At 40.9% G+C, this 22,715-nt stretch overlaps 1 long non-coding RNA gene across 1 annotated transcript in view; it reads left to right on the top strand.

Moving 5' to 3' along the window:
- The window catches only part of LOC126473467 (uncharacterized), a 190,898-nt gene that overhangs the window by 79,224 nt on the left and 88,959 nt on the right, over nt 1–22,715 (top strand). The window lies entirely within an intron of this gene.

Raw genomic sequence — 22,715 nt, 5'->3', positions numbered from 1 at the left:
GGTGTAGGCTGTCTGGAAGTAACTGAACAACAAAGTAGCAGTAAGGGTTTAGCGCCAAAATTAGTTGTTCTGTGTAGATCCTGCAATAAACCTACCTCGAAAATGACTTCGAACATTTTGCGTAATTCATATGATGTTAATTTGAAGCTAGTGTATGCAATGCCTGCAATAGGAAAATGAAAAAAGGCTGCTCAGACGTTTTGTGGTTTGATGGACCTTCCTCCTCCTTCCAGTAGCTTCAGAAAGCACATAAAAATACTTTTAGGTGCCTTGACTTTTGTGTCTAAAACATCTATGAAACGTGCAGTAGAAGAAACTGTTAATATTAGTAAATCAGGGACATTGATGTTGCACTTGATGGGACATGGCAATGTGGAGGACATTGTTTCTTGAATAGTGTTGTAAGTGCTACTTCTCTGGAAAATGGAAAAGTTGTTGATGTTGAGTGCATATCTAAATACTGCCGCACCTGCTACGGTAACACTGAAGGACATATTGAACAACGGTGTTCTAAGAATTATGATGGTTACAGTGGAGGTATGAAGTGTGATCGAGCTCTAAAAATATTTCAGAGGTCGGTGCTCGTTTATAACGTTAGATATACGAAGTACCTAGGCGATGGGGACTCTAAAGCTTTCAATAACATTAATGAGTTCAATGTTTATGGTGATAACTTGGTAACAAAACTGGAGTGTTGTGGACATGTGCAAAAGAGGATGGGTGCTAGATTGAGGAAGCTACGAAGAGAAATGAAAGAAAAATTGTTATCTGATGGAAAATGTCTGTCTGGAAGGGGCAGATTGACAGAAACTGAAATAGACTTCTTCAGAGTTATTTTGGACTGGCCATTATACGAACTCAACCTCTGAATGATGTTTACAGCAATGAGGAAAGCTGTATGGGCCACCTACTTTCATAAGTTGTCCACAGAAAACCAACCTGTTCATGGGCTTTGCCCTAAAGGAGCAGATTCTTGGTGTGGTTACCAAAAAGCAAAAGAAAGTGATCAAATATACCATCATAAGCATTCTCTTCCTGAGACTTTTATAAACGAAATAAAACCAATTTTTAAATACCTACGTGACCCTGTTTTGGGTTGTAAATGTCTTCATGGGGGCTCTCAGAATACAAATGAAAGTTTCAACCATTGCATATGGGAAAGATCACTCAAGAATGTTTTTGTAGGACTAAATACATTAAAAGTTGGTGTACTAGATGCAGTGATATGTTCCAGTGATGGAGTGATAGGAAGATTGGACGTCCTGAGTAATTTAGGCGTAAACTGTGGCTCTAATATGGAAGCTCAATTGCTTGCATGTGACAGACAACGGGTGCATGAAGCTGAAACATTCGCTCTTCAGTTACCAAAGAAGCAATAAGTGCTAAAAGAAAAGCCAAGAGGAAACTTGAAGATGAAGAAATGCTGCAGGATGAAGACTATGCTTCAAGAATGTTCTGAGGCACAGTTTAATTGGAATCATATCTTCATTCGCAATTTCCCGCAAGTCGTATTTTTCAGAATTCAGGTACAAATAATTCCTAAAGTTTATAAAGCATTGCTCTAATTTTTCTGCAACTTGCAAGTGTCGGTACTTATTTAGTAGACCTTTATTGCAGAATCAACTAAATTTTAGAAAGAATAATATTTTTATTAGGAAAAAGTTATAAAAATTAAAATGTAAGATGTGACATTATTATCCTTGTAATATACATAACAGGTGGAATTAAATTAGTACCTCAGCCATCGTGTCATGCATATCTGGTAAAAATTTGATCTCCTTCAAATGTATAACGTTTGATTAAATGGTACCTCAACTGGAGGAAGCATTTTGGAAAAAAAAATGCATAAATTTCTTTGTAATTTTTAATAATCCTAAGTAGATTCAAAAATATCCAAAATACTTCCAATTTGTTTGTTGTTTAGAAATTGTGCTGCTTTACCTGGTATCAACAAAAATTTGTGGAACATATAAATTATAAACAGTGGCTGAAAGAAATAATTGTCGACTTTTGCATAATAGGCAAGGTCCTAGTGGAGGTGGTTTGCCATTGCCTTCCTCCGACCGCAGTCGGGATGAATGATGATGATGCAGACGACACAACAACACCCAGTCATCTCGAGGCAGGAAAAATCCTTCACCCCGTCGGGAATCGAACCCGGTACCCCGTGTGCGGGAAGCCAGAACGCTACCGCAAGACCACGAGCTGCGGACTCCTCTGTACCTAGTGTGGCAAAAATGTGATTCACCCCAAGAGCTGACATGATTCCATTGATCGACGGTCGAATCCCGATGCTCCCGTGCCCACTGCAATCGTAATTGATGATGTCTTTGGGTCGACATACGAACACATACGGGTGGTCCGCTGCGGAGCTCCGTGTTCAACAATGTACAATGAAATTTTGCTCCGAAACAGTTGTGCATGCACCAGCATTGTACTCTTTCGGCAGAGATGGCACAGATCACCATCTATCCTACTTTCCAGAGCAGACAAGCCTCCGAGCCCCACGTTCTGTAAAGAGTCGTGGACGTCCAACCATTTAGCGCCCAGTGGTAGTTACACTGTTCTACCTCTTTCCGTAGACGCTCACGACGGTAGCACATAAACATTCGACCAGTTTCGCCGTTATCGAGATACTCGTTCAAAGGCTCTGCGTAATAATAATCTACCCTTTGTCAAGGTTGCTTATCTCAATTGATTTCCGTATTTGCAGTCCATATCTTCGCTTGGGTGATCCTCCGTCTGTGTCTTCTCTGCTTAAATGCTTTTGTTATAGCGACACGTGCCCGCAACAGCACAAGGCAGCATCGAACGCGGCGGTGGGCTACGGTTATATTCGTTTGGCTTATCAGTGTATCTGATCTTTCTTGTCATCGTGAGGACAAGAGACATAGTAACGGCACATGTAAAACCAGCAGCAGTGGCTGACAAGTAATTCAGAGGAAATGGAAGGGAAGGGAACGGCTTGTCTGGGGTTTTGCCGCCCGACGCGATCTCACGTCTGGCTGAGACTCGGACACGCCGTGATAAATGAGCAGCTCGCGTCACGGCGCGCAAACACGCCCGCCGCTAATTCCTAATGGCCTGCTGGCGCTTCTCGCCATGCCTTAGCTGTCTCTAGCGTGCCGTGTTCTTCCACTGACCTGCTCAGCATAGTTCGTGCCCTAAACTTCAGAAAACCAGCTACTATCTCTCTGTCGTACAGGAATTAATCTATCACCGAGTGGAAAAATATAAGGGTACCTGCAAATTCTCAAGGTCAAAGGACATTCAGGAATCATAGACAATGAAAAAGTTGACAGATTACCGAAGAGTAATACCATGGAAGGGAAATTTTACTTTGTCGGTCTACTTTATGCATAATATCCAACTACGGTAACCGATTCTGAGAAGCTTCTCAGATGACGAGAAGACCAGAATTTGCAAGGGATTCATTCCTAAAAGAACACGGCGTTCAGAGTTAAAACTTTCACAGTTGCAACAATACAAAAACGAAATAGACACAGCTTTTAACCTGTAGCCGTACATGTCTACAGAATCTCCATATTGCGAAACTCATCCTTCAGAATTGGCACATCCACTCGAAAATCACCTACTGCTCAGCTTTTACATCTACTGCAGGCAGTAGATGAAACCCTATAAGGCAATCGTGAAATTGTAAATTCCTCTACCCGTGTCACGAACATTATTCGACAGTCAAAGATCTTCACTGAGGTGAAGAAAGTCATGGGGCAGCAGCGAACGAGCATGCAGATCGCGGTACCATTCCGACACGAGGTATAAAAGGGCAGTGCATTGGCAGTGCTGTCATTTGCACTCAGGTGATTCGTGTGAATTACAAATAACCTAAATTGGAACGATCACATAGATAATGTTGTGGGTAGAGCAAACCAAAGACTGTGATTCATTGGCAGAACACTTAGAAGGTGCAATAGGTCTACCAAAGAGACTGCTTACACTACGATTCTCTGCCTTATTCTGGAGTACTGCTGTGCGGTGTGGGATCCGCATCAGGTGGGACTGACGGATGACATTGAAAAAGTACAAAGAAGGGCAGCTCGTTTTGTATTATTGCGAAATAGGGGAGATAGTGTCACAGACATGATACGTGAATTGCAAAAAAGTGGTTCAAATAGCTCTAGCACTATGGGACTTAACATCTGAGGTCATCAGTCCCCTAGAACTTAAAACTACTTAAACCTAACTAACCTAAGGACATCACACACATCCATGCCCGAGGCAGCATTCGAACCTGCGACCGTAGCAGTCACGCGGTTCCGGGCTGAAGTGCCTAGAACCGCATGGCCACCGCGGCCGGCGTGAATTGCAGTGGCAATCATTAAAACAAAGTCGTTTTTCGTTGCAACGGGATCTTCGCAAGAAATTTCAATCACCAGGTTTCTCCTCCGATTGCGAAAACTATCTGTTGGCACCCACCTACATAGGGAGAAATGATCATCACGATAAAATAAGAGAAATCAGGGCTCGCACGGAAAAATTTAAGAGCTCGTTTTCCCCGCGTGCCGTTCGATAGTGGAAAGGTAGAGAGACAGCATTGAACCGTCTGCCAGGCACTTTATTTTGAATAGCACAGTAATCACGTAGATGTAGTTGTAGATGTGAAAAGGTCTCCGAAGTGATTATGGCTGTACGAAGGAAATTAAATGACATTGAACGCGGAATGCTAGTTGCAGCTAGAAGCTTGGGACCTATCGTTTCGGTAATCGTTAGAGAATTCAGTATTACAAGATCCACAGCGTCGACAGTGCCGAGAATACCAAATGTCGGACATTACCTCTCGACGCGGACAACGCAGTGGCTGACAACGTTCACTTAACAACCGAGAGCAGTGACGTTCGCGTTGAGTTGTAAGTGCTGAGAGACAAGCAACACTGCATGAAATAAACGCAGATATCAATGTGGGACGCACGACGAACGCTTCCATTAGGACGGTGCGGCGAAATATGGGGCTAATGGGCTATGGCAGCAGACGACCGACGCGAGTGCCTTTGTTAACAGCACAACATCGCCTGCAGTGCCTCTCCAGGGCTCGTGACCATGTCGGTTGGACTCTAGGCGACTGGAAAACCGTGCGCTGGACAGGTGAATCCCGATTTCAGTTGGTGAGAGCTAATGGCAGGAGTTCGTGTGTGGCGTAAACCCCACGAAGCCATAGACCCAAGCTGTGAACGAAGATTTCCATGAAATTGACTGGGTCCTCTGATCCAACTGAACCGATCATTGATTGGAAAAGTTAACGTTTACTTGGAGACCATCTGCACCCATTCATGGACTCTATGTTCCCAAACAACGATGGATTTTTTTTTTATGAATGACAAACCGCCGTGTCACTAGGCCACAATCGTTCGCGTTTTGTTTGATGAACATTCTGGTCAATTCGTGCGAATGATTTGCCCACCAAGATCGCCTGACATGGGATATAGCCGAGAGGTTAGATAGTGCACAGAATCCCGCACCAGCGGCATTTCCGCAATATTATTGACAACTATAGAGGCAGCATGGCTCAATATTTCTGGAGAGGACGTCCAACGGCTTGTTGAGTCCATGCCACGTCGAGATGCTGCACTACGCCGGGCAAACGGAGGTCCGACAAGATACTGGAGCTATCCATGATTTTCTCGTCTCACCGCATAAGGCAATCGTCACACTGGAAGTTCCTCTACCCATGTCATGAATCTTGTCCGACAGTGAAAAACGTTTGTCGACATCGAAAGGTATCCCAAGTGATAAGCATTTCTAAATTCCAATACGAGAATACGTCAAGACACAGCAACCACAATATTTCAGTCACTCCATGGGAGCACACTGGCAACTGATGATGCTGGAAGAAGAAACTTCCTGCTTTCATATTTTATAATTGGTTATTTGTAGATAGTATTAATTCCTTGCCCTATTACTTATTCGTATACATTCACGAACCTGTGGAACTTACGAGTGAAATACAGTTATTAATGATTGGTATAAAACTGTTATATTACATAAAAAGAAAAGAAAAATAACAAGAATTAGGAAGTGTTTTATGTATGTGTTGTCTAAAGTGATAACATGTAATTAAAAAACTGGAAGCTGTTTGGAAAAGTAGCTTATCGTCTTAGAGATTAACATCTTCAAATTATAGTTGGCTACTAGTTAGTCGAAACCGTTCAGGAGATTGTGAAATGCTCATATTATTGCTTAACAAGAATATAAAAATAAAATAGATTTTTCGAAATTTCATGGTACATGTAAGAAATGACTAAGTAAATTGTAAACGTGTTAACAATAGCAGTTGGGCAGCTACAAGCTAAAAAAGAAAAACAATAATCGATGAGATATTTCCGCGAGAGATTTCATAACTACTCTATTTTTTGTTTTTAACATTTATTATAACATTATAATATTTATTATAACAGTATTTTAATAGTCTTATAGCAATTAATATTGACTATTTTAACCGAAACTGTTATAATAAATATTTAAGAATAAATAAAAAATAACCTTCCGAAGATTACAGAACGTGTAACAAGTGTAATGACGGTGGAATTGTTTGGCCGCATGACATCCAATTCTTGAGCTCACATACTGACGTCTGATGAGACTAATGTTGTTAAAATGAGTGAGAATGCTAAGACATTGCACAATGAAAACAAAAAATATTTCCCAAATCTTCACAAACACACACACACACACACACACACACACACACAAATTTCCCATGTATCATTTGTTAAAAACTTAGTGCAAAAGGAAAAAGAAATCTCAAAAAGAACGTATTAAAAGACACCATTCTGCAACGTATTGAAATGTGCGACCTAACGAGTTATGTTGTTGTTTTGGTCTTCAGTCCTTAGACTGGTTTGATGCAGCTCTCCATGCTACCCTATCCTGTGCAAGCTGCTTCATCTCCCAGAACGTACTGCAACCTACATCCTTCTGAATCTACTTAGTGTATCCATCTCTTGGTCTCCCTCTACGATTTTTACCCTCCACTCTGCCCTCCAATACTAAATTGGTGATCCCTTGATGCCTCAGAACATGTCCTACCAACCGATCCCTTCTTCTAGTCAAGTTGTGCCACAAACTCCTCTTCTCCCCAATTCTATTCAATACCTCCTCATTAGTTATGTGATCTTCCCATCTAATCTTCAGCATTCTTCTGTAGCACCACATTTCGAAAGCTTCTATTCTCTTCTTGTCTAAACTATTTATCGTTCATGTTTCACTTCCATACATGGCTACACTCCATACAAATACTTTCAGAAACGACTTCCTGAGACTTAAATCTATACTCGACGTTAACAAATTTCTCTTCTTCAGAACCGCTTTCCTTGCCATTGCCAGTCTACATTTTATATCCTCTCTACTTCGACTATCATCAGTTATTTTTCTCCCCAATAGCAAAACTCCTTTACTACTTTAAGTGTCTCATTTCCTAATCTAATTCCCTCAGCATCAACCGAGTTAACTCGACTACATTCCATTCTCCTCGATTTGCTTTTGTTGATGTTCATCTTATATCCTCCTTTCAAGACACTGTCCATTCCGTTCAATTGCTCTTCCAAGTCCTTTGCTGTCTCTGACAGAATTACAATACCTACTCCGAATTTTTCTTTTGTATCCTTTACTGCTGCCTCAATATACAGAATGAATAACATCGGGGATAGGCTAAAAACCTGTCTCACTCCCTTCCCAACGACTGCTTCCCTTTCATGTCCCTCGACTCTTACAACTGCCATCTGGTGTCTGTACAAATTGTAAATAGCCTTTCGCTCCCTGTATTTTACCCCTGCCACCTTCAGAATTTGAAAGAGAGTATTCCAGTCAATAACGAGTTATATCATGTGTTCAGAATTTGATAGAGATTATTCCAGTCAATAACGAGTTATATCATGTGCTAAACTAGTGAGCAGGTCATCAATTCAGTTAATTGCTGTTCTCTCGTCACAATACGAAACTCTGTCTGTTAAAATCTGCTGTATTCAGAAACATACTCCACAAATTGTTGCGTCCTCTTGCTGCAGCAAGACGTAGCGGGACAGAGGACAGTCTAGAGGCACTTCATCCCGTCCTTGTGATCGGAAGGAGGGTCGCCACGGCCGCACTATTAGCTTCACACAACGCAACTTATTTTGTGGCGCTTCCAGCAACTCTGCCTCCCAACAGTTTGTGACTTTCTGCCTCAACAGCGAGGAAACAGCTCATATAGGGACCGTACGTGTTTACGCAGTTTGTCCCTGACACTCTTCCTTGACTGCAAGGTCAGCTTCCTCGCTTCTTAAGGTGAAGACGAGTCCTAGTACCTGGCAGAATGCTACGTCCTTTCCCTGCTTACGGAGATTCATCAGGGAGCCCTGAATCATCTGAAGCAATTTCTCTGCCGGGTATATGTGTGAAATCGCTTAGAGGGCGCAGAGGGTATTGGAGGAGATAAGAAAAATTGTTCCCTCTCTTGTGACTCATTGCCACTAGTGCCTTCGTAATTGCATACACTTGTGCGTATGCTGAGGACAAGGCAACGGAAAACGACGGAGCAGCCATGATAATCCCCCTTCTACATCTACTACATCTACATACATACTCCGCAATCCACCATACGGTGCGTGGCAGAGGGTACCTCATACCACAACTAGCGTCTTCTCTCCCTGTTCCACTCTCAAACAGAACGAGGGAAAAATGACTCCCTATATGCCTCTGTACCAGCCCTAATCTCTCCTATCTTAACTTCTTTCTCGTCTCTTTACAATTATCTGCCGCATTATTTGCACTACTGTCAATGCGTGATCGTCCATTTCTAAAACCATTTTGTTCATCCAATAACATGGTGTCAGCTATTTTTTCCAATCTGTTATTAATTGTTCGTGCATATAATTTATACCCAGTGTTCAACATATTCCTCTGTAGCTTCCACAAGTATTTCTTATTCCTTTTTTGTAGAGTGATATTACTTCTGCCGCCCTCCAAGAATCAGGTATCATCTTCAGTTTTCAACATTCATTTAACAAACGCAGTAGCCTCAGTTCTAACATTAACTCTCCACATTTGATGAGTTTTGTATTAATGTTATCGGGTCATGGTGCTTTTGTATTCTTCATCTACTTTAACGCTTCTTGTATCTCCTGCAATGTAATGTTGTCTCCTTAGGTTACTGCTCTAGGATAATTATTAAAAAGTTGTTCCATTACTGAGTGACTAACAGTATGGTATTCAGGCCATTGGGTTAGGAACGATCTTGCCGCACCATGAACAGTTGCCGCCTGATATTGAGTGGGGAGTTCACCAGCCTCAGCACAAATGCTGGGGATAGAGCTGGTCCTTGTGGCCAGCATCAATCCTTCATAATGAACCGCATCGAAACTCTTAAAGTACAATGAGGTGAATGGTGGAAGCCTGCTTTTCTTTTAATAAAGCATGACCTATTAAAAATCTAATACGGATTAGCGTCAAACGTTTTATTTACCTAACAAGTACGACTCAGTAAGAGTGTTATCTTAATAGCTATTTTAAATACCGCCTGTGTGTAGTGAAATGTGTATAACTATGGAAGAATATTACTTCGGCGGCGAGAAGAAATTTAGCATTCACGTTTTCGACTTCCTCTGTTTTATGACGCAGTTCACGAGCCCTTTATATGGGCCTTTTATGGCAGAGCCAGTACGGAGCTAGTCTCAGTATCGCTGCACATAAGTACCTTCCAGCACTTAACCATGTGGTGCGGCACTTGTGCTGACACCAGCTACGCAAACAGTTGGTGGAGTAAGCAAACAACTGCCCACATTTTCATTCTGTTCTGGGAATGACAAGTTCCTTTTGTTCAGCGACCAGAATGTTACGACATATTCAAGCACATATTTGGGCGCCTCTAATGATGTTATTTAAAGAAAGAAAGAAAGAAACTGAAAACATAGGCATTCACTTCTGTGTCCTAACTGCCATGAAAAAGACTTCAAACGTCCAGAAAATCCACGCATCTCTCACATTAGATCTTCCGAGCGTTTTGTTCACTGTTCCTACTACATTCTGCTGTAAAATATCGACAGCATTTTTTACGATAGCAACAGCACATTGAGAGTCCATTACTTGTGCAAAGTTCAGTTAGGGACAATCGACCCTTCCCCACTTTCACATACGCTGTAACCGACAGTTATCGATGAATGCAACTGCTGCCGTTCTTCGTGTTGGTCTGGATCTTGAAAGGTACGAACAGATCGCAAGCATACAACTTTTTTTACTGCTCGCCGCTCCTCAGTGGCGCAGTTGAGCTACATTTTTCTGAACGGCATTGCTGAACGCTTTTCTGAATAACGACCGACGAAAGTAAAATTATTCTGTAGTCCATTGATGTTAAATGAAGCAAGATTAATCTAGATCTCAGTTTGTTGATATGTTAATATCCCCAATAAATTTTTATTTTTATAGTATCTATACACAGCTGCTGTGGTAACCATATTGTCTCTTGATCCATTGACTTATACCCAAGGAGGGGATCAATATTTTCTCACCCATCACACTCACAGGATGGGAATAAAGTTACAGTGTTCTGTTATACGTCTTTCTAGGCCATTACCAGGTTGAGTGTGAAACTCTGTTTACCTGTCTGCACTAAGATTTTATGATGAGTGCAGAGAAATTTTCAGCTTTCCTTTTGTATCGTACTACAATTCCTTCCAGTGTTTACGAATATATGACTAGAGCTGCTGCTTAAAGTCACACAGTTCAGGATTATAATTTCCTTATTCCTTGCATGGTATCTAGCAAGACTGATGTCCGCCTACTACACTGTTTCACCACTTATCAGTACCAGGGTGAAGTTTCTTTTTGTATAAGTTTTTATGATTATTTGGTTAGAGAAAATAAATGATGTACATTCAAGAAAATTTTTAAATGTCATTCGTTTTACCTTCCTGTTTTTTAGAAACCGTGAAATAAATATACCTGCCCTAGAAGAAACACTAATGCAGATGTTCTTTACAGTTAATTTGTGAACAAGTTACGTGTCCTACAGATCGTACTCAGCTCCAATTTGTGGTTTGGAACGTGTTAACTGACAAGTAGTTGCACACGTTTCTTAAAACAGTATGTTTATGTGGCTATTATTAGATGGTTTCTCCAGTTACACGGTTCATCAATGCAATCAAGTAGCTTACAACCTTTCACCTCGTTCATTTGTGGTAGATTAGTTGGCGTTGGGATGTCTCCTGCTATACAAAACTGAGTGACCTTTTTTTATTGAAACAATGGGGAACACCTATAGTAGTTGTTTCCCAGGCATATGTCGTGGTATGGTGTGAATTATTTAAACATGTTAGAGCAACCTTCCAAATTATTATACATAAGAAGTGTCTGAACCAAACATGTACTGAAGCACAAAACTTCTCTAACAAAGTGTTAGAACTGTCGAGTGTCAAATCTAAAATATAAGCGGTGCTCCATCTGAAATTAATTAGTATTTTCAAGCCATAGGCCCTCTGGGTTTAGATCCTGAGTCTGTCGGGTGCAGAACTGTATAGTCTGTTTAAACTGTATAGCAGGTTTCTAAAAAGAGATTAGGAAGAAATGGCGACCGAACACTGGAAATGTAGAAGACAGCAAAGCAAGAGTAGGTACTTAAGCAGGTCCGTGATTTCTGTCAATATAAAAGCTAAAAACTAAATTAAATAAGCCTAACTGACCACTCAAAGTAGAATGTTTTGCGCCAGGAGAAAAAAATTTGAGCCAAAAAAGACACTAGTTGTAACAGCACCAACTTACTTTATATATAACATTATGAACACTGCACCTTACTTCTTTTGCTTAGGCCTAGTTAGTTTTATCGCATGTGAGGGAAAGGCAACAGCGGTAGCTGGAACCAGAGCGAAACTTCTGACTTTCTTCTGTATAATCTAGCGATTGATGTGATTGGTCTTGATCTCTCTAGAGAGTGTGCCGAAAATGACCGCTGAGGAACAGCTGGATGTTTAGTGGCTTATGATGGTGTGTGTATTAACATAGTAGAAAATAAATAGTGACAATAGAGTTTTTGTTTTAAATATTTAAGAACGGAGACTAAACCGTAATCAAAACTTTTTGTGGATACATCTCAGAAAATTGTATTTAACTTCCTTGCTGAATATCACTGCTTTAAACTGAAGATCTTTCAGAAACAAACTGCAGCAGCCACTCACTCTTTATATTATCAAACTTATTTTGTTGTCCATTACCGATCTGATGGTGCTAATTTGGGCTATTACATAAAACAAATAACAGGTCTAACACCTGTTATTATTAGACGAAGAAGGACTAGAAAGGACAGACTACATTACATATACTCCTACAAAAGTTTATATAATCTTCTAAAAAATGATGATATGAGAAATATATAATCTGATACGTCTTGGTGTTTGTAAGGGTTCAAAGTAGCAACTTTTTGTGTGAGTGAATATCCCACCAGACATTGTAAAGGTTTTATTTTATCCATTTTGATCAAAGAACATCGCAGATATTTCCGTATATTACACTGCACGAAAAACTGCAACCAGCCACAAGTTTCCACTGAAATGATTTTATTGTACCATAACTAGGAAGTGCAAAATGGCTAAGCAGGGATGGCTAGAGGATAAATGTAAGGATGTAGAGGCTTATCTGACTAGGGGTAAGATAGATACTGCCTACAGGAAAATTAAAGAGACCTTTGGAGAAAAGAGAACCACTTGTATGAATATCAAGAGCGCAGATGGAAAACCAGTTCTAAACAAAGAAGGGAAAGCAGAAAGGTGGAAGGAGTATATAGAGGGTCTACACAAGGGCGATGTACTTGAGGACAATATTATGGAAATGGAAGAGGATGTAGATGAAGATGAAATGGGAGATATGATACTGCGTGAAGAGTTTGACAGAGCACTGGAAGACCTAAGTCGAAACAAGGCCCCGGGAGTAGACAACATTCCATTAGAACTACTGACAGCCTTGGGAAAGCCAGCCCCGACAAAACTCTACAATCTGGTGAGCAAGATGTATGAGACAGGCGAAATTCCCGCAGACTTCAAGAAGGATATAATAATTCCAATCCAAAAGAAAGCAGGTGTTGACAGATGTGAAAATTACCGAACTATCAGTTTAATAAGTCGGGGCTGCAAAATACTAACACGAATTCTTTACAGACGAATGGAAAAACTATTAGAAGCCGACCTTGGGGAAGATCAGTTTGGATTCCGTAGAAATATTGAAACACGTGAGACAATACTGACCCTACGACCTATATTAGAAGCTAGATTAAGGAAAGGCAAACCTACGTTTCTAGCATTGGTAGACTTAGAGAAAGCTTTTGACAATTTTGACTGGAATACTCTCTTTCAAATTCTAAAGGTGGCAGGGGTAAAATACAGGGAGCGAAAGGCTATTTACAATTTGTACAGAAACCAGATGGCAGTTATAAGAGTCGAGCGACACGAAAGGGAAGCAGTTGTTGGGAAGGGAGTAAGACAGGGTTGTAGCCTCTCCCCGATGTTATTCAATCTGTATATTGAGCAAGCAGTAAAGGAAACAAAAGAAAAATTCGGACTAGGTATTAAAATCCATGGAGAAGAAATAAAAACTTTGAGGTTCGCCGATGACATTGTAATTCTGTCAGAGACAGCAAAGGACTTGGAAGAGCAGTTGAACTGCATGGACAGTGTCTTGAAAGGAGGGTATAAGATGAACATCAACAAAAGCAAAACTAGGATAATGGAATGTAGTCGAATTAAATCGGGTGATGCTGAGGGAATTAGATTAGGAAATGAGACACTTAAAGTAGTAAAGGAGTTTTGCTATTTGGGGAGCAAAATAACTGATGATGGTCGAAGTAGAGAGGATATAAAATGTAGACTGCCAATGGGAAGGAAAGCGTTTCTGAAGAAGAGAAATTTGTTAACATCGAGTATAGATTTATGTGGTGCTACAGAAGAATGCTGAAGATTAGTTGGGTAGACCACATAGCTAATGAGGAGGTGTTGAATAGAATTGGGGAGAAGAGAAGTTTGTGGCACAACTTGACTAGAAGAAGGGATCGGTTGGTAGGACATGTTCTGAGGTATCAAGGGATCATCAATTTAGTATTGGAGGACAGCGCGGAGGGTAAAAATCGTAGAAGGAGACCAAGAGATTAACACACTAAGCAGATTCAGAAGGATGTAGGTTGCAGTAGGTACTGGGAGATGAAGCAGCTTGCACAGGATAGAGTAGCATGGAGAGCTGCATCAAACCAGTCTCAGGACTGAAGACCACAACAACAACAACAACTAGTTTCCAGGCTGATTTCCACAAAATCAATAAAAAACTTAATGAGATCCTCCCCAATGCTTTTACATTTGAAGATAGTTTTTGTCTAAACAACAGTTTATTGCTTACAGAAAGCTTCAGACACAGCCAAATTTGCGTCTTTTCACATAGGAATAGTTAACTTGTATTCAAATATACCGGTAAAAGAAACAATCTCAGTAATTAAAATAACCTTATTAAATATAAAAAGATCAGTCTATGTGGAATTTAAGAACTGGTGGAAATTTCTGACCTTGGTGCTACAACATAACCACTTCAGCTTTAATATCAAATTTGATGAACGGGAAGAGCGTCTTGCAGTGGACAGGTGCCAAGCCTGCTAGCCAACGCTTATAAATCATTTGGAAACAACGTTTTTCATTGCCAATATGACAATGCAGAGAAAAATTATATATTACAAACGCTATGTTGATGACACACTTATCTTATTTAATGGAACGATGGAAGAAATTAAACACTTTTCAGTACAGCATAACGAACTCCACCAAAACATAAAATTTTCTGTTGAGCATGAAACTGGTAATGGCATAATTTTTTTAGATCTCAGAATTACTAAATACAGTGGCAAACATAAATTTAAAATAAAACCAACTACAACAAATGTCACAGTCAACACCTCGTCATGTCACCCCAAGCAACACAAAATGACATGTCTTATTGCAATGCTCAACAGAATGGAAAAAAATGTTTTTGGACACTGAAGATAACTACAAGAAGTAAAAATAATCAAACTAATAGCGCAAAATAATGGGTCAGTTCTGACACCATTACTAAACTTTACAATAGAATTAAAAACAAATAGAGTTACAGAGAGAGCTATAAGTCCAAATCAAACAGCGCTTTAACAGAAGTAGTTCCATAAAACACTGTGAAATGTGTTTGTGTACCATCCACTGGTAAAGTGTCATATCAGATTGCAGACTTACTCCATACCAAAAATATCAAAATAGGTTTTCCACAAGTAATAAAATGAGAGCCAAAATTTTTCAGAACTTAAATTTAAAAAACGGAGCACATCACAGATCTGGAATTTATAAACTGAATTTTTCCGTGTGCCCCAAATTTTACACTGGCCAAACTTATAGCACATTTAGTGTATGATACGACGGACATAAGGATGCTTTCAGGTTCAACAAATCAAATAAATCAACTTTCGATACTCATTTGGCTCAACGCAGAAGCATGGAGATAAGCATCGAAGAAAAGTTAGAGACACTACATTCTGCCGAAAAGGAGTGCAGATATATTTATTAGAGGAATTAGAAATATACAACCACACTCACGGTAAACCTGACTGCATCCTGAATCATCAGCTAGAATTAAAAACCCAAATGTACCTCAAAAATTTCGTACAACATCTATAATTTAAAATGATAAAGATAGCAAGTAAGTGACGGAGAAAAAATTTCTTCATTGGTCATTACCAGCAAGTTTCAAACCTAAATAATTAAATGTATAACCGTATAAAGTTATATGTACTACGAAGAAGAATCTTTGCAATAACTCCAGAAGTATGCCATATCTGTACACATATAACTTTCTTTGACACATCAGATCTGCAGCCGATGTAAACAAATGTACCCTTGTACTTTGTTGTTGTGGTCTTCAGTCCTGAGACTGGTTTGATGCAGCTCTCCATGCTACTCTATCCCGTGCAAGCTGCTTCATCTCCCAGTACCTACTGCAACCTACATCCTTCTGAATCTGCTTAGTGTATTGATCTCTTGGTCTCCCTCTACGATTTTTACCCTCCACGCTGCCCTCCAATGCTAAATTTGTGATCCCTTGATGCCTCAAAACATGTCCTACCAACCGATCCCTTCTTCTAGTCAAGTTGTGCCACAAACTTCTCTTCTCCCCAATCCTATTCAATACCTCCTCATTAGTTACGTGATCTACCCACCTTATCTTCAGCATTCTTCTGTAGCACCACATTTCGAAAGCTTCTATTCTTTTCTTGTCCAAACTGGTTATCGTCCATGTTTCATTTCCATACATGGCTACACTCCATACAAAAACTTTCAGAAACAACTTCCTCACACTTAAATCTATACTCGATGTTAACAAATTTCTCTTCTTGTACTTAGTTCAGTTAATTGATCAGCACGGATCGTAAAAGAAAATCAAACATCTATCTGATAATATCTTAAGAAGAGCTCTTCCTTAAGTAATTACAGTGTATAAAGCATATATAAATGTAAAACTGTGTAATCACAAAATCTTTGTTACATTTTAGGACGCAAATGTACAACCTATTCAAACTATGCAATCACACAAACTTTATTATATTTTCGGACACAGATGTAAAACTTGCAAAGAAGTCAGCGCTACCGTCTGACGAATGGCTCAGGCCCGAAACTAGTAACGGTACAATAAAATCATTTCAAAAAAACATGTGGGTGGTTGCTGTATTTAATACAGTGTAATGCTAATGATATTCCGAAACTTTGCAGTACATTACAGTCGCAGGTGGTAATGAGAAACGGAAGGCATCTAAAATTACTTACAACATACTGAATGGTACTCTAATTAATACTCGCACCGGTAGCACTAAGTATGTACAGTAGGACGACTTGCCTGGCGCATCTGTAATAAGTTACATACATGAACCTACTACGTGAGTCTATCTATTAGTCAAAACCAGATCAACATGCCTACAGTAGTTCCTAAACTCGGCCTTCGCATGCATACAGAAAAACGCGACGAGGGACTTCAGTACACAACACACTAATCAGCCAGACCATTATGACCACCGAGCTGCTTTCGATATAAACTTGTCCAGGCGATAGCAGAGTCACCTGGCAAGAAGTGACTGATAGTTACACACGCGCACAGTGGACGTAGCACCAGCGAGCTTGCTATCCGTATGTACAATGCCGAAGGCAAGCGATCTATCTGAGTTCTACAAGCTGTGATATGGTCGCGAATTGAACAGTGACCCGAAAAGACGGTACACTTCCTTCACTTCACGTGTGTGCTCACAAATTTTTATGTCGTCGTACTAAAGGTTTCGGTCTATAATGACCGTCTTCAGATCTGTTTTATAAAAACATGTCCTGACATACTGGAGCCATAGTGGCATCGTCAAATGTTAAATACAAAATCAGCGCCAGCATCGTCAAACATATATAAATAATAATAAACAAAAGAGTCGTCTTATCAGCAGCACTACTGTTAAAAGAAACGCAACTGTTTTGAACAGTAGTGCTGCTGACAAAACGACTCTTGAGTGCACTATTATAGAGGGTCTATACGAGGGGGATGTTCTTGAGGACAATATTATGGAAATGGAAGAGGATGTAGATGAAGATGAAATGGGAGATACGATACTGCATAAAGGGTTTGACAGAGCACTGAAAGACCTAAGTCAAAACAAGGCCCCGGGAGTAGACAACATTCCATTAGAACTACTGACAGCCTTGGGAAAGCCAGCCCCGACAAAACTCTACCATCTGGTGAACAAGATGTATTAGATAGGCGAAATACTCTCAGACTTCAAGAAGAATATAATAATTCCAATCCCAATGAAAGCAGGTGTTGACAGATGTGAAAATTACCAAACTATCAGTTTAATAAGCCACGACTGCAAAATACTAACACGAATTCTTTACAGACGAATCGAAAAACTGGTAGAAACCGACCTCGGGGAAGATCAGTTTGGATTCCGTAGAAATATTAAAACACGTGAGGCAATACTGACCTTGCGACTATCTTAGAAGAAAGATTAAGGAAAGGCAAACCTACGTTTCTTGCATTAGAAAAAGCTTTTGCGAATGTTGACTGGACTACTCTCTTTCAGATTCTGAAGGTGACGGGGGCAAAATACATGGAGCGAAAGCCTGTTTACAATTTGTACAGAAACCAGATGGCAGTTATAAGAGTTGAGGGACATCAAAGGGAAGCAGTGGTTGGGAAGGGAGTGAGACAGGGTTGTAGCCTCTCCCTGATGTTATACAATCTGTATGTAGAGCAAGCAGTAAAGGAAACAAAAGAAAAATTCGGACTAGGTATTAAAATCCATGGAGAAGAAATAAAAACTTTGAGATTCGCCGATGACATTGTAATTCTGTCAGGGACAGCAAAGGACCTGGAAGAGCAGCTGAACAGAATGGACAGTGTCTTGAAAGGAGGGTATAAGATGAACATCAACAAAAGCAAAACGAGGATAGTGGAATGTAGTCGAATTAAATCGGGTGATGCTGAGCGAATTACATTAGGAAATGAGACGCTTAAAATAGTAAATGTGTTTTGCTATTTGGGGAGCAAAATAACTGATGAAAGTCGAAGTAGAGAGGGTATAAAATGTAGACTGGCAATGGCAAGGAAAGCGTTTCTGAAGAAGAGAAATTTGTTAACATCGAGTATAGATTTCAGTGTGAGGATGTCGTTTCTGAAAGTATTTGTATGGAGTGTAGCCATGTATGGAGGTGAAACGTGGACAATGTATTGAATTGAATTGGGGAGAAGAGAAGTTTGTGGCACAACTTGACTAGAACAAGGGACTGGTTGGTAGAACGTGTTCTGAGGCATCAAGGGATCACCAATTTACTATTGGAGGGCTGCGTGGATGGTATAAATCGTAGAGGGAGACCAAGAGATGAATACACTAATCAGATTCAAAAGGATGTAGGTTGCAGTAACTAGTGGGATTTGAAGAAGCTTGCACAGGATAGAGTAGCATGGAGAGCTGCATCAAACCACATATTTGACGATGCCGGCGGTGATTTTGTGTTTAACTTTCGACGATGCCACTATGGCTCCAGTATTTTAGGAAACGTTTTTATAAAATAGTTCTGAAGATGGTCATTATAGACCGAACCGGTAGTCTGATGGCATAAAGATTTGTCACTATAGACGTGAAGTAAAGGAAACTGATTCATCTGAGTTTGAACGAGGGCCGATTGTGATGGCCGGAAACTGTATGACGTGTCGGATGTTCGAGGAGTGCTGTGATGAGTGCCTTCAACACGTGGCGAAAGCAAGGTGAAATCGTGTCCGGAGGTCATTACAGATATGCAGCCGGCCGGAGTGGTCGAGCGGTCCTAGGCGCTACAGTCTGGAACCGCGCGGCCGCTACGGTCGCAGGTTCGAATCCTGCCTCGGGCATGGATGTGCGTGATGTCGTTAGGTTAGTTAGGCTTAAGTAGTTCTAAGTTCTAGGGGACTGATGACCTCATAAGTTAAGTCCCATAGTGCTCAGAGCCATTCATTACAGATATCGGAAATCGTACGCTGGGCAGACCGGTAGAAAAGGACTGGCGGCGAGCTATTGCGGAACCAACATCAGATTTTAATGCGTGACAGGGTACAAGTGTGTCCGAACACACGATGCACGGAACATTTCTAACGATGAGCCTCCGCAGCGAGACTCATGCGTGTGCCAATGTTAACACCACGACATCCTCAACTACGACTGAAATTGGCACGTGACCATCGGAACCGGACGTAGGCGCGGTGGCAGAGCGTTGTATGGTCCGATGAATCTCGACACCTTCTTCACCATGTCGATGGGAGGGCGCGAATCCGTCGCCTTCCAGGGAACAGCTCCTTGACACCTATACCGCGGACTGAGACAAGCTGGCAGCGGCCCCATTATGTTGTGTGGAACTTTCAGGTGGGCGTCCATGGGTCCAGCGGAGCGTGTGAGGCCAAGGAGAATCGTACACTGTGGCGAGTTCCAGTTGATGGTCTGATGTGATGGTCCCCCACCTTGCCAGATCCGAAACCGATCGAACACATCTGAGATGTGAGTGAACGCGGCATCAGAGCTCATCTGCTCCTCCCCGGAATTGACGGGAATTAGTTGACTTGTGTGTGCAGACGTGGAGCCACCTCACTCCAGCGACCTGCCAAGGCCTCACTGTTTCCGTGCCAAGACGTGTCGCCGCTGTAGACATACCGGCTATTAGGTAGGTGGTCGTAATGTTTTGGCTGGTCAGTAATGTGTAGATTACATTTGCACGAGCCTGTCACGGCTCCACTGTGATTCATCGCAGTGTCAATGCCCTTGGTTCTGCAAGCGGCGGCGAAAGCGGCGGGACAGGTTAATCTTTCGGTGTACCCGTCGTCCTTGGCTCAGAATGCACAGAAAACGGCTGGAACATGCTAATTCGACGGATAACAGGCTGCACTTGCGGGCCATAATTTGTTTCGCGCAAGGATGTATATTCACATATTTGGCCTTGTGTGCATTACGTGCCTACTGAGCTAGTGCACGCAGATTTGAAATAGTATTTTTTAGGTCATTGCTAGGTCAGTCGCGGATCTGGTGCGAGGATTGTGACGTTAAACACAGCTGTTATGCGCAAACCAGAATGAGATTCCTTACTCATAGGGCCAGTATCCGCTGAGCTAATGCACACGTTCTGTGATTCACAGTAAAGTACGCTGCGAGTGGGAGGGCCTCCACACCCTGTGTCAGTTTAGATGTGAAGGGGACGGGTGCAAAGTACATCTGCAGTGCGTAGGCTTCGAATACTTGTGTCAGTTTGAATCTGAAGAGGACCTGTTGTAAAAACGGCCGAAACAGCGCTTTTGTTTTTTATTTCTTTCTTGTAAAATAACGCTAACTATTAACCAAAGGACAGTACAAAGAAAAAGAGAAATTGGCCGGGCACAAGATGGACTCGCGCCCTTAAAGTAACGTAATTACGTATACAGACTGCCCATTCACCAGGGGAATCGAGAATGTCGATGATTGTTGCCTGTTATCGACATTGATAAAGGCGAGATATCTGTCCCGTGAACTCCAAGACTTTCGACAACGTTTTAATGTTAAGTTTGAAGTCGGATAACAAATGGCAAAAGAAACGGTTTTCAGGATCTTTTTAATTTTCTTGTACCTTGCTCCTTGCCATACTGTATGATTCTGGGTCTACAGGAGATACTCTGTGAGTCTGCGAGTGTCAAAATATGTTACATGAATGGCCATACCTTTTCACTGCATTGACTTAGAAGATTAAATTTCTTACAACCCCAAGGTACCACAAATCTTAGTACGTGGCGTAAATTTCAGCTTGCGAGAAAGTGGTCATAAGAGATGATCGGACAGACACACAGTTGAATGCCGGCCGCGGTGGTCTAGCGGTTCTAGGCGCGCAGTCCGGAACCGCGCGACTGCTACGGTCGCAGGTTCGAATCCTGCCTCGGGCATGGATGTGTGTGATGTCCTTAGGTTAGTTAGGTTTAAGTAGATCTAAGTTCTAGGGGACTGATGACCTCAGAAGTTAAGTCCCATAGTGCTCAGAGCCAGCCACACAGTCGAATAATAGCCGAAGAACTTTTTTTCCCTTGTGCTATAACAACTATATATATATATATATATATATATATATATATATATATATATATATATATATATATATATATTTGCTTTAGTCGGTACTGTGAAAACTTGCTTCTTGGCAAATTTGATGGTTCTAAATCATCAGGATATGATGATCGAGTCTGCGAATACCAAAATAAGTGATATAAATGACAGTATATTTTTATTGCATTGACTTACAAACTTCAGTTTTTTACATTGCCAGGGGACCGTAGTTCTTAGCCACTAACATGAGGTGCAACTTGATACGTGTACCCGTTCCTGAAAAAAAGGAGTTTTTAGCTGTCAGACAGACAGCCGGAAAAAACCGATCCCGTAAGGGTCCCGTTTTAACTGACTGAGGTACGGGACCCTAAAAAATATTGAATTTCTAAGATAATTTCTAAAAATTTTATGCCTTGTTCTTCACAGCCTGTAAGAATAATGAACGCTTAATATCCCTATGAAGGCTAGCGCCTCTATATAAATTTTGCTGCGATTTCATCAAGAACAGATAAAACCACAGCGAAATTTCTATGAAACTAACTTTCAAGGAGTATTACGAAAGTGAAGTGCGAAGCTCACAAATGCGGGAAAAGAAAAGGCGGGTTTTCTAAAAGTCGAAAAATCGCATATACGAACAACAATGGAAAAACCTCTCAGTTTCAGGATATGTTAAAAAAAAAAGACAATCAACATCGTAAGTAAATTGTACACAAAATTCCAAAAGAAAAACTATTTTTAATTTATAAACAGCAAATTGCAGTAGCGTTATGTACACATTAGTTGACTAACGATCACTGACGATGCTTTGTAAACGTAAGTGAAACGCGCTTGGTATAAAACCTACTGACGTTGAAGCACGCAGAAACAAATAACAATTAGTGTATAACAGCTATTCCGAAACACGGCCATTTAAACATATAGAAAATATTTCTCTTCGAATGGATTGCAAAATGTCATTTTATTGATGAGTAGTCCCTACTTACATTTATTTCATAATCGCTCATGCCTCTTAATATTAATGTACTAACTATATCGCAAATTACAAACATTGTTCTTAGAGTCCTTATGACGTTAACGCGTTTCTTGCCGCTTGGGGCGCTAGTGTCGCCCC

Source organism: Schistocerca serialis, chromosome 4, assembly GCF_023864345.2.
Source record: "Schistocerca serialis cubense isolate TAMUIC-IGC-003099 chromosome 4, iqSchSeri2.2, whole genome shotgun sequence".
Classification (NCBI taxonomy): Eukaryota; Metazoa; Arthropoda; class Insecta; order Orthoptera; family Acrididae; genus Schistocerca; species Schistocerca serialis.
Note: the sequence above shows the minus strand (reverse complement) of the source record. Positions and strands in the feature narration are given on the sequence as shown.